The following is a 12,132-nucleotide window of genomic DNA, read 5'->3' as shown; positions in this document are numbered from 1 at the left end:
TAAACCATGTTCTACTAGCTTAAATAAAACAGTATGTTTCTAATTACGGCGTCATTATTGAATATTATTACAAGAGGATTCACAGATAAACCCAACACGTGGTAGCAGAGCGTGGTTGTACCTGTGATTACGACGCTAAGCCTAATCAAGATGGCGGATGAGCACAATTCAGTACACCAAGTGGTAAAGTTAAATTCGTCTAACTATAGAACATGGAAATATGAAATAGAGTTATTACTACGGGAACGAGGACTCTGGGAGATAGTAACCAAATTGGAAAAAGCCCCCGAGCCGCCAGCAAGTCCAGAGAGGATACTTAGTTTTAAAACGAGAGAGTCAAGGGCCTTTGGAACAATAGCCTTAGCCCTTTCCCCAGACACAAGAAGTTTGTATCCAAGCCAGATATTATCACACGAATTATTGGATGCCTTACAGAAGCGATATGAACCAACTTCCAGAGCAAGAGTAGGCAATTTACTGACTGAGTTTTTTGCTATATGGTACATGGATGGATAACCAATACCCGACTCTCTTGCTCGTTTGAGCAACTTTCATTTACAACTTGCTGAAGCAGGATATAAAGTGGGAGATGCGGAATATGCAACCAAGATGACTAGCACGTTACCGGACTCATATCAATCCGTAGCATCTGAGATTTATCGGTATGATGATGGTAAATTTGTACCTGATGTAGTACAAGAGATATTATTAATAGAATGAGCAAGAAAGGTGCAATGTGTTGCAGGTGCAGAACACGGTATCGAATCGGCTGATTATTCTTCGGGATTTTCAGGTGCACAAGAGAAAAAGGAACAAGAGAAACCTCAGGTGTACGCGGCAAGGCAAGAGGAACGTGGACGCGGACGAGGCTGCGGTGGTTTTCACAATGCTTGCTATAATTGCGGCCGTCAAGGACATAGAAGCATAAACTGCAACGAAGAGACAACCGCGTCGTTATAGAGCAGAAGCATTATTGGCATCGACGTGTCTTACTGCAACAGTAAAAAATGAATGGGTTAGCGATACCCTCTCCATTCACCACTTTTGCAATCAGTGGGAACGGTTACAGACATACAAGCAGCTTGAAAGTAAAATACTCCTTGGAGAAGACAAGTCAAAAGCATTAAATATTGGAAATATACCGATGAAAATTGCCAGACAGATGTATAAATACAAGTCTGAAAGAAGTAAAAAAGAAAAGAAGAAGAAAAAAATACTGGATGAAAACAATGCGGAAATATTAAGAACAGTATTTTTGGAAAGCCAAATGAAGATGTTAATGGGTAAGATAAAGGTTAATTGGTCACCTGATGATTTGTCAAAAGCCTTTACGCTTCGCTACTTTAGCAAACGAGCTTATAATTTTCAGAAAAATATCGTTTATATATATATATATATATTTATATTTTATTATGGAGACAAGCATCAACTTTATCAGCCTTAAATATAAAAATTACTAAGTCATTTAAATCAGTATGAATTCAATTTCCATACTTCATCCTGAAGAATAGCAAAGTCCTCTAATAAATGAGCCAATTTATCACGTTGTCTAGCTCTATTATGACCATAGATTTGTAAAAGATCACTATAAGGCCGGACACAATGACTGAGAAATGATTCCACTGCTGTCAAAGGGGGCTTAGTAATGCGGACTAAATAGGACCTAGATGGAATAGGTCCTAGCTGCAAAATTAATTAACCACCACCGAGTGTACTTAGGACTTCAATTGACTCGCTCCCCCTCGTTCTCCTTCTCGAACTAGTTATCTGCAGCTGTAAGTCTCTCAGTAGCATTACGACTAAGTATAGGTAGTTTCATACTTATGGAAGGAACATATCACTTATAAACTTATGCTAAGACTATTCATATAACTTACCAGAGGGGTTGGTAATTTAATTCGTGGCACAAAATTAGAATATGATATGTGTTTTGTTGATGAATAAAAACTAAAAATATTTAAAAATCCTTAATTAAACCCTAATTAGCGGATTTAAATTTTTCGAAAGCACACCTTAAATTAATCCAATGTGGCATATTGTAATCATCCGCATCATTTAATGGCGATACATTTTGAAATTTATTGTGAAACTTGATTAATACACCTAAAAATAAATTCATTCAAAATTTACAACGGCCTTACCAGTTTCTAAACCGGGCTTTCACGAATGAGGGGTGATCTTATTGGTTCGCTTAGAAATGTGCAGAGGCAGAATTTTAGTGTCAGAATGTTTTCAGCCAATGAAAAAATGTCACCTTTGAGTTTGTATTTCTGTTCACTAGATGGCGCTTGCTTCATTTTCAATCTGCCCCTTAACGGGCGTATATATATGGCCAGCTTGTTTATTTTATTTTTAGGTCTATTGATTATGATTAATTTGATATTATTTATTAATTAATATTGTTATTGTTTTGGTTAATTTAATCTTACTTTAAACAGGGGGACTGCGTGTAAAGGCTGTTCACCTAAGCAGACTAAAGCGCTACCGATACCTCTATTATACATCAGAAGTATATAATACTTCTTCTCTTCGAGAGAAGTGTACTTGTAAACAAAGCAGGGTAATTCGTAATAGTAACATGATTCTTCCCCAACAACATCCCTTAACATTTATTACAGCAAGCTTAATTACTAAACCGAATCACGCATGCACATACGCCATTTTAAATAGTTCCCTCATCATTACTATATCTATTAGCGATGCTTAACAATTTGCCAAGGAGCATGCATGCTCTTGTGCTTTTTTGTCAAGCCACGTCAAGACAACCAAGGTTTGTGCCTGGTTGATTGCTGAATGGGGATTTAGTAAATACCAAACCGTTATAGAATTCACACTAGCACGGTGCGATGTGATGCATACCCATCTTAATTAAGTTTGATGAGCAGCGGGAGAGCAAATTAACTAAAATGGTGCCATGAGCCCTGGAAGAATCATGCTACATAACTAAAGTATTAAGAAGAGGATACAGAGTGTCACACTTCATCTATTATCCCCTTCTGCCTTTACTTTACAGGGGCAGGGGGATTTGCGTTAGAGTCTACTTTACAGGGGCAGGGGGATTTGCGTTAGAGTCTACTTTAGAGGGGCAAGGGGATTTGCGTTAGAGTCTACTTTAGAGGGGCAAGGGGATTTGCGTTAGAGTCTATTTTACAGGGGCAACGAGATTTGCGTTAGTCTACTTTACAGGGGCAAGGCGATTAGCGTTGGAAGACCGGTGGATGCATACAGATAATTATATAAAAAAGACTTGGTTTGCCCAAGCCTTAAAAACAAAAGGATAAGAGTTTTTCCAGTTGTCTGAAGCGCGGATATTTTTTCTATTGAATTTTAAAGACAATCCGTATTTTACTACTCTTTAGAATTTAATTCAATCACCTGATTTTACTGCTAATGGACTAGTTTCCTAAAAATTAATTGAAATAAAATAATTACTTATCTCAGATTTTTCAACAACAATTCCATTTTCCTGAAACATTTTATGATGAATTTTCTTTTCTTTTCAATGGAGAACGTACTTTAATTTTCAAATAATATTCTCATTAATTATGTATTATATGCGGTCTTTTCGAATACAAAAGGGGGCTGTTATCACCTTTCTTATATTTGATAAAGAGGTTCGTTTCTTCTTTAAGCACAGTCACAATTATTGAACTGTGTATATCAGTACTTGTGGGGAAGATTTTAGAAGTGTTGGTTGAGTTTACACGATATCCCTCAAAATAATAAATGCATGATTAAATGTTTCAGGAAAATGGAATTGTTGTTGAAAAATCTGAGATAAGTAATTATTTTATTTCAATTAATTTTTAGGAAACTAGTCCATTAGCAGTAAAATCAGGTGATTGAATTAAATTCTAAAGAGTAGTAAAATACGGATTGTCTTTAAAATTCAATAGAAAAAATATCCGCGCTTCAGACAACTGGAAAAACTCTTATCCTTTTGTTTTTAAGGCTTGGGCAAACCAAGTCTTTTTTATATAATATCTGTTCCTTCAGCCTTAATTTGTATTAATCTATTATAAAAATAATAATATGCTTGTCAAACGTCATTAACTCGATGTTCCAGTTGGCTCACTCCAAGTGCCTCTCATTATTTTATGGGAAAGATTAAAATTTTAAATCATTTGGCAGGGAAGTGGTAAATTAATTCACAATTGGTAGAAGGGTGGTAAATTAATTCACCATAGATGGGCGGGTGGTAACTTATTTCACACAAAAAGGCGGTTGGTGACTCAATTAAGTTTAGTGGACCTTTTTGTATAGGTTTAAAAAAAACGTTATTTCTAAACCACGCGCCAGCACGCGCCTATTTCATTGAAAGTTTGTTATTTAAGAATTTTCCCTTTTATATACTAAGATTCTTCATCAAAAATAGACAACGCGGTTTCCAAGACTCGAACCTGCAATGTTTTACCTCGAATGCAAACGCGTTATCCATTACGCCACAAGCCCGTATTTCGTGACAAAAAAATTATCCAAACATTGTATTTATAGGATTATATCATTTATGTTGAATAAAAGATCTGCAAAAATAAACACCGAGCTTGCCAGGACTTGAACCTGCAATCTTCTGCTCCATAGGCAGACGCGTTATCCTTTGCGCCACAAACCCGACGAAGGCTGAATAAAATACTATGCAAACAGTGTAATATATGTAACGGTTTTACCATGATTTATAAATTAATTAAAATAAAATACTTAGAATTAATTGTTCTTAATCAAACTTCAGAAGTTCAACATTCAATAGTTGCTTGATAATTCAAAAGTGTACCGAACCTTAACTTCGAAGTAGTTTCTGAGTTATTCGATGGAGTGGACCACCAAAAATCCCATGCTTTTTCTATGGGACGCTAAGCCTAAAATCTGTGAATTATTTCTTTAACATTACGGGAGGGTGTGGGTTCTTATCTAGAAGGGCCTACCGGCCCTCTAGAATTGGAATTATTACGCCCCCATATCTCCCGTGTTAATTTCTATGAATTCGGGCTTTGTAGGTATACCGGGCTTCAAAACTTACTATCCCCGTCACGCCAATGATAATTCTGATGGCGTCTTTCTTACTGTGATTTTTTCATTGGTTGGGTAGCAACGCGAGCTTCTAGGCGCATGCGTGCGAGGTGCAGAGGACAGCGAGATAGATTATAAATTCGCCGTGGTAAAATTCGTCATAGCTAGCTCCTCCCACAAATCCCGCCTAAATACGTTGAGAGAAAATGGCTGGATACACAATAATTTCTATTATCTGTATGTATTCCTAAGAAAACCAGCCATTTCTTTAAATGCATCAAGAAGCGATATCTAGTTTACTAGGGAGAAAGTATAAGATGCCGAAGTATTCGCGCGCCATAGTCCTGCAGTCCCCCTTTCAAAATGCAAGGGGGACGTAAATGGAGGCCGCAGGCTATTTCGCCTCTCCTCAGTCCTAAAATACGAAATTTTCGTCATTCGCGTCGCAGTAAGACTTAGTCTTCTTTGGCACCGCCGCTTGTGAGCTAGGCGAGGGATCAGAGTCCTCCGTCCTAGCTCTCTTCCCAGAAAAGGTGCTAGCTTCTCTAGCACCAGGCGTAGAGTCCGTACCCGGGACGTTACTCCCAGCACCCGAAGGTACAGGAGTCCCATCTCGGCCCGTATCTCTTGCACCCAGTTCAGAGTTCTGGCCACCTTGGAGGGCTTGTTTTCTTCGGTGGTTGGCCTTTCGCCTCCTATAACTATTAGCTTCAGTCAACTTGGTAGAACCCAGTTGAGGAGCAGGAAGCGATTTTTGGCCTTCCGCCGATTGCGGGTGGATGCTGGCTGGAGGCAGCAACTCGCCCAGGAGCAGGTTGGGAGTTGACTCCTTCCCTGAGAGAAGGCTGGGTACCGGCAGAGCCGGCTCCATGCCCAGGTTGGTTTTTGGTTTTTGGATTTGTTAGTAGTATTCAAAGAGATCCCACGAGTAATGAGGCAAGTAAGGGGTCACCACTCGGTAGTCCTCATCCCGGGTGGAAGGCTAATTACAAGGGGGTTTCGCCTGGTACCCCGAGGGGATCGTTCGAGATACCGTAGATTAACTTCCCGGTACCACACAGCCCTCAGCACGATACCTGCACACCTTGGCTTGGGAATGGCGCGTATCAACTCAGCCCACAAAACGCAGTGGTTAGCCAGCTCTCACCACCGAGGAGGTGTGATACAACGCACTGTTGAGGACCCAAGCTGGTGGTCGCGCAAGCGAAAAGAATGGCGGAACAGCAAAGCAAGGGGGGGGAAGTAAGCGCGTCATCCATCTTACGTCCCCAACTTCGAGAGCCTATAGTATTAATACTTTATCTTAATTTTTCAAAAATTTTAAAAGCTTGCTTATTAGTCTTATTAGTTTCACAACGAAACAATTTTTATATTTTAATGAAGGGTTCGCGTTGGTCCGCATAAAAAATTGTTTATATTTTTTTCCCAAATCACATACGGTTTTGGACAAGATTTCTCTTAAATTATAAAGACGACACCAATTTCTTGAAATATGCAGTAAAGTTTAACATACTCCTTACAGCGTCCTTTCCATTAAGACGTGCACAACGTCGTGCCAAGTTACACTTTATTTTTTCTCGATTCCTCGAAAAGGCCATTCAACATCACAATTTGAGTCAAGTGACCTTCAGCGGTACATTTGGGTCGAGTGACCTTGAGGGTTATTCATGGACCCTGGGGGTCAATTTGTGACGAGTGATCTTGGTGGTATTTGGGTCTAGTGGCCTAGGGGGTCAATTTGTGACGAGTGATCTTGGTGGTATTTGGGTCAAGTGGCCTAGGGGGTCAATTTGTGACGAATGATCTTGGTGGTATTTGGGTCAAGTGGCCTAGGGGGTCAATTTGTGACATTTGACACACACTCATAGGCAGGCAGACAATGAAACAGGCACAAACTGACAAAAAATCACAGTCAGACACTCACGCACGGACAGGCATCGGAATTTCGTGTAGAGAGTCCAGTAAACAGCACAGACAGACCGCAAAGAGAGACCAATCAGACAGACAGATACACAGACACACACGCACGTACAGATAGACAAACCAGTAAATCTCACAGACAGACGCGTGAAACTAGCATAGTTTGAAGCTCTTACTTTAGTTCATGAACTTCTAGAAACAAAAGGGATGTCTACATTCTTAGGTGGTTTAGCGTGACGTCAATGAGACGATAAAGCTAATAATTTGAAGCCTATATTTGATGTGATTTTTTCGACATATGAATTGTAATTTTCCTCTTTAATTAACTTAGGAGATATTAACGCAATGTTCGGGGGTCAGGAATCCGACGTAGTTTAAATAGCGTGAGTAATTGTACGTGGAATTTAATGGTGTAAATTAAATTTAATTAACTTAATTAAAATCTTGTAATTTCGTGTAGAGTGAAGTAATTGTACGTGAAATCTCATGGTGTTACTTATAGTTAAGTTACGTGAAAGTCGTGAAATTTCGTCTCACATCCACAGAGACACACACAGACAGACAGACACGTCGAAATTAGAACCTCTCCGTGACATACGTCACTCGGAGAGGTAAAAAATACCATGGCATGGCGCTCCAAATTAAACCCACTGCTTCCATTAGATTTAATTTTTTCGCGCATAGCCGGCATTACCCCCAGAAATTAGACTTCTTTCATTTTGCGCCAACTGCTGCCTCTGGTTCGTGTCCCAGATAAATGAAATGGTCCTGGATGTTTTTGGTGCCAAATCCACCACTTTCAAATTTAGCCTCAAATACTGTATCGGGCCTCAACTCGTCCAGGTTGCAAGAGCTCGATGCAGAATTGGTGGCACTGGCACTGCCTCTTGAAGACAGGTTGTCGAAACTTTCCAAAGAGGAATTAAAAGACGAAGAACCTTGGCTTGTCATACTGAAGAACAAAAAAAAATAAAATTTAAAAATCAAAAAGTTCACTTAAAAATTGGGAAGTAGGAAATCTTCAAGTTTAAAAACTCAAAGAATTTAAAATTTCAATGAAAAATATTTCTCGTTGAAAAAAAGGTTTAAGTAGGTTTTAAAAAAAACTTTTTTTGCTAAAATTTAACTTTACAAAGCAAAGAAAAATTAACTCTTATCGATACAGAAAGCACAAGAAAAGTGAATGTAACTTGAGTTTCTCAGGCGAATTCAATTCAATTGAAGGTGGAGGGAAAGATTGGCCTGCCAATAAACGTTGCCCATTTTCACCGTCCCACGCTCACCCCGCTAAATTTTCTCCACAAAACTTGAGAAACACCTCAAAAACGATCGTTTCCCCCAAATCGAAGTATGGAGGATATTTGGCGGGAAAGTTAAGTCTCTCTACGACTCACTTATAGACATCTTCTGAACAATGCAATCTTCTTTCAGGAGGACGCCAGCCAGGTGCCTTTTGTAACTTCTTTTCTGTGGACACTATAGAAGCAGAAGGGCGCCTTCATCTTCGAAAAGAAGAGCGGGCAGATTAAGGTGCACACACACTTCCTATTACCCTACCTTCCTTCTCAAAAATGCCTAGGATTTTAATATTAAGCATAAAATCACGGATATTAATATTAAGCGTCAAATTGCGGTTTCAATATTAAGCATAAAATCACGGATATTCTAGGAGAGCGGTCGCTCTCTTAGATAAGACTTGATACTGCCTCTAATGCTAAAGGAGGGTTCTTTGATTGGCCGTAACGTTTTTCGTATTGTGTTTGCTGCTTTGAAATTTTGCCAGTGAAATAAAATTTGGACCCTAATTTTGTGGTTAAAATTTCAAAGAGAATTAACTAATAGTTAATTCTATAAAGAAAAAAGTTGTTAAGGGTGGTTTTAGAATCCATAAAATGAATCCGACATTTGGTGAAAGATACTATATTCTTCCATAGAGATAATATGGGATTTTTTTTAATAATGACCTTCTCTAGGAAGGCATATAAAGAAGAATATTCATTCGTTACGTTTGGGAACCATCTTAAATGAAAGATAACAGTCCATAGAAATACCTTTCCTTAGTTTCATTAATATTAATTAAGTTTAAGTATTGATTTTTATCATTATTAACAAATATTTTGACTTACGTTGTTTTGGGTATTAGAATTACGGCGTTTTACCACTGTTAGAGACACGAATTTTAGCCCTAATTTTTTATATTGGACTTACGGCGTTTTTGTCGTGATATTAAGCAAGAAAAACGTGGCGTTTGAGCTCGGGTGCTTGTAGGTACTTGTGGGTACTAGTGGGTGCTTGTAGGTAATTGTGGGTGCTTGTAGGTACTTGTAGGTACTTGTGGGTACTTGTGGGTACTTGTGGGTACTTGTGGGTACTTGTGGGTGCTTGTAGGTACTTGTGGGTACTTGTAGGTACTTGTGGGTGCTTGTAGGTACTTGTGGGTGCTTGTAGGTACTTGTGGTTGCTTGTAAGTACTTGTGGGTGCTTGTGGGTACTTGTGGGTGCTTGTAGGTGCTTGTAGGTGCTTGTGGGCGCTTGTGGGTACATGTAGGTGCTTTTGGGTGCTTGTGGATACTTGTATGTGCTTGTGGGTACTTGTAGGTACTTGTGGGTACTTCTGGGTGCTTGTGGGTACTTGTAGGTGCTTGTCGGTACTTGTAGGTGCTTTTGGGTGCTTGTGGGTACTTGTAGGTGCTTGTAGGTACTTGTGGGTAATTGTGGGTGCTTGTGGGTGCTTGTAGGTACCTGTGGGCTCTTGTGGGTGCTTGTAGGTTCTTGTGGGTGTTTGTTGGTACTTGTAGGTGCTTGTGGGTGTTTGTTGGTACTTGTGGGTGCTTGTAGGTACTTGTGGGTACTTGTGGTTGCTTGTATTTACTTGTGGGTGCTTGTAAGTGCTTGTAGGTGCTTGTAGGTACTTGTGGATGCTTGTAGGTGCTTGTGGGTGTTTGAAGGTACATGTGGGTGCTTGTAGGTACTTGTGGGTGTTTGAAGGTACTTGTGGGTGCTTGTAGGTACTTGTGGGTACTTTAGGGATCGTATTTATGAAGTTTTAAGGATATCTGAATTTCATATTGGGCTTATGACAATTTTGAGCTAAATGTTAAACGGACACAAATCAGCATTTTTAAAAATTTTGTAAATTGTCAATTTGGTCCTATTTCTGGAATTTTTAGGGGGTTGCCTCGCGTTTCAATAAATGATTGTAAAAAATTGTATTATATTAATTACAATAAGAATACAAACTTTTATTGATTTACGTTTTTTTTTAAGTATCATTACAAATAAATGTCTGGTTGAGCTAAAGTTATGGTCCCCTTTATATATGTTTCTGCTTAGTGCAGATTTTGAAAATGTAAAACAGTTTCTTAACATTCTTAAATAAAATGAAAACTGAAGGAACAGATATTAATCAAAAATGTCTTGATTAGAATCAAGACCTAAAAAGTATCGATAAGACTGAGGCTATCACTTGTCTGAAGGATCAGATATTAATTTTTCTTTTTAATTGAAACTTAAATGCATGCTTAAGAAAAAACAACGTTCCATTACAGTTTTCGGTTGAAATAAATTATTTTACTAGTAATCAATTTAAAAAATTTACTTATCTCGGCTTTTCGACCACAATTCCATTCCCCGAAAACATTATATCATTATATTATATTATATATTATTATATATATATATTATTATATATATATATATATATATATATATATATATATATATATATATATATATATATATATATATATATATATATATATATATATATATATATATATATATATATATATATATATATATATATATATATATATATATATATATATATATATATATATATATATATATATATATATATATATATATATATATATATATATATATATATATATATATATATATATATATATATATATATATATATATATATATATATATATATATTCCCAACGAATGCCAGCATGGCTTTTCAACGGGAAAGAGCGTTGACACCAATCACGCTTCCTTTATGGATATGGTGGCTCCTGAGGTAATAAATAGAGGGCAGGTCGATGCAGTTTATCTGGATTTGGCGAAAGCATTTGATAGGGTTTCCCATCGGTTCTTAAGAGACAAGCTAAAAGCTCTGGGTATGGGTGGCAATCTTTTATCCTGGGTAGTAGACTACTTGGGCTCTCGGGTCAATGTGATAAAATGCAACGGTGAACTAACAAATGTGATATATCCCGTCCAATGTGGCGTTCCCCAAGGGTCATCATTGGGCCCACTTCTATTCAATGTTTACATTTTTGATTTGCAATTTGCCGTACATCATTCCAAGCTTTTCCAATTCGCCGATGATAATAAAATATGCAAGAGTATAAATTGTAAATCTGATAGTGCACTATTGCAACAGGACCTTGATTCGTTAGCCCTTTGGTGCTCTAAGAATAACTTACCCATAAATCCAGTCAAATCAGTCCATGTGACCTACACGAGACGCATTTGCCGAAGAGTGATCACGAATTACGTCATCGATTCTAACAAAGTACCTCGAAAAGATCTTATTAAAGATCTGGGCGTACAGTTTGACCACCGACTTTATTTTTATGAACATATTCACTTCTGTGTCAACCGTTGCCGGCGAACACTAGCGGTTTCATACAAATTAACTAAGAAATTGCATTCTCTTTCGCATTTTCGGCTTCTATTTCTAAGTCTGGTCAGGTCGAGACTAACATTTGGCTGGATTGCTTGGGGGGGTTGTAGCGCCTACCTTCTCGCTAAAATAGAGGGAGTTCAAAAAAAATTTGTCGAGTATTGTTTTAGAAATTATCTTAAAAATTTAGACTATAACTATGAAGGTATCCTTAATCTCCTTGGACTCCCTACTATAAAAAGTCTCGGTTTACTCTCTGATTTCAAATTTGTTTTCAAATTGTTACATAATTTTATGCCAATACCGTCCCTACTAGAAAAATTAAATTTTAATGTTCCCCGACTTTTGCGAATCAACCCTGATACATTTTATGTAAACAGCTCAAGCCTAATACCTATTAACAGGATGCAAAGATCTTGCAATCTTCTAAAAGGAAAGTTTGACATATTCTCTGTCAGTATTAAGCAAATACATAATTTATAATGAAACTGTTAATTTATCGAGTTAAACGTCTTGTACATATGTAATATTTTTGCGATTTTGCCATGATGTTTTCACTAAGTGTA

The 12,132-nt window shown here is 37.7% G+C and overlaps 1 long non-coding RNA gene across 1 annotated transcript; it reads right to left on the bottom strand.

The window, feature by feature from the left end:
- Positions 1-1,878: 1,878 nt before the first annotated feature.
- LOC149623824 (uncharacterized) lies at positions 1,879-2,543 on the bottom strand. Its single transcript, XR_016374651.1, has 3 exons — positions 2,430-2,543; positions 2,013-2,089; positions 1,879-1,947 (listed from the first exon to the last, which is right to left on the bottom strand). It is a non-coding gene; the product is annotated as an uncharacterized LOC149623824 (long non-coding RNA).
- Between the last annotated feature and the right edge of the window lie 9,589 nt (positions 2,544-12,132).

Source organism: Phalangium opilio, unplaced genomic scaffold, assembly GCF_054372755.1.
Source record: "Phalangium opilio isolate 3A_F unplaced genomic scaffold, DU_Popi_V2 ptg000106l_1, whole genome shotgun sequence".
In the NCBI taxonomy this organism is placed as follows: Eukaryota; Metazoa; Arthropoda; class Arachnida; order Opiliones; family Phalangiidae; genus Phalangium; species Phalangium opilio.
Note: the sequence above shows the minus strand (reverse complement) of the source record. Positions and strands in the feature narration are given on the sequence as shown.